General features: G+C 38.6%; 1 long non-coding RNA gene across 1 annotated transcript; it reads right to left on the bottom strand.

Annotated features, from left to right (window-relative positions):
• Positions 1 to 372: 372 nt before the first annotated feature.
• Positions 373 to 894, bottom strand: LOC121052057. Its single transcript, XR_005807879.1, has 2 exons — positions 756 to 894; positions 373 to 661 (listed from the first exon to the last, which is right to left on the bottom strand). It is a non-coding gene; the product is annotated as an uncharacterized LOC121052057 (long non-coding RNA).
• Between the last annotated feature and the right edge of the window lie 335 nt (positions 895 to 1229).

The raw sequence follows: 1229 nt of genomic DNA on the forward strand, positions 1-1229 counted from the left end.
TCGCACACCAAAAACCGTAGCTCGACCGCCAGCTAGTCCAACCAAAGTCCACTCATGATGCCGAAGGATTCCTCCCCCACCACCATCCTCATCAGATTGGTCAATAGAGATAGAAGAATTCAATCCCTCCGACCTAAATTGCCAGAGCGCCTCCTCTCAAGAGAGTTTTTCATGTTTTTGGTTAATTAAGATATGATTGGAGTGTTAATTAAGATATGATTGGAGTCTAAATGGTTGGTTAGCCCTAAAACGTAACATTGTTGGTTTAATAGCGCGCTTTATGAATTATATTTGGAACTACGTTTGGTTACAATAAAATTTCATATCTGAATAAAAAGCAAAGAATTAAAAAAAAGAAATAAGTGCTATGGGTCATAAAATTACACGAACCAATTGTTTCTCTATTAAGATCCCAACAAAAGCAGCATATCGAAAAACACAAGTCAAAAACTACAAATGATTAAAATTCCTAGATACTAAATCCTAAATAGTTCTTAGAAAGAACGTAAACTATAGAAACAGTACTTCTGCTCCCCATAAATGGCAGCAATCAAATCAGCTGTTAGCAGTAGTGGCGGCTGCAGCACCAGTATCGGCAACAACGGCAGCAGAACTAATAGCATTGGCATGTGATGAAGAACGAGCACCAAACTTTCTGTTCCTGAGAGAATACATGCATGTTGTAATCAGAACCATATACAAGAGCAGATGGATATAATGAAGACATAGAGAGAGAGAGAGAGAGAGAGAAATACCAGCAATCCTTTATTGGATCCTTGGCATTGAGAACAAGTATGGCAGTTATGCAGACAGCGGTATAGTGCTGAAGGGTGATCCGGGGGAACGCGATCGGCATTTTTGTTCAAGTATTATTGGACTATAGCTCAAGCGAAAACTACTGGTACACTCTACATCCCAAGAGACTGGCCTCTTAATATAGGGGAGGGCTTGACTTGGGATATAAGAAAATTTGCGAAACAAGTAAACTTGGAAAGAAAGAAAGAATGTAAAAATAAAATAAGTATATCATCGGATCATGTAATTTGAGCTGACCTACATGATCGACTGATTCTATCATTTGAGTTAATTCCTCCAGTTATTTCGGTTATGTTAGATGACCTAGCACATTTGAGTTAATTCCCACCTCCCCCCCCCCCCAAAAAAAAGGGTTTTTATCCATTTACCCCATTTTTAGATATTCTTTTCCCACTTACCCCATTAAGTTTTTT

The sequence above is a fragment of the Rosa chinensis genome, chromosome 3, assembly GCF_002994745.2.
Source record: "Rosa chinensis cultivar Old Blush chromosome 3, RchiOBHm-V2, whole genome shotgun sequence".
Lineage (NCBI taxonomy): Eukaryota > Viridiplantae > Streptophyta > Magnoliopsida > Rosales > Rosaceae > Rosa > Rosa chinensis.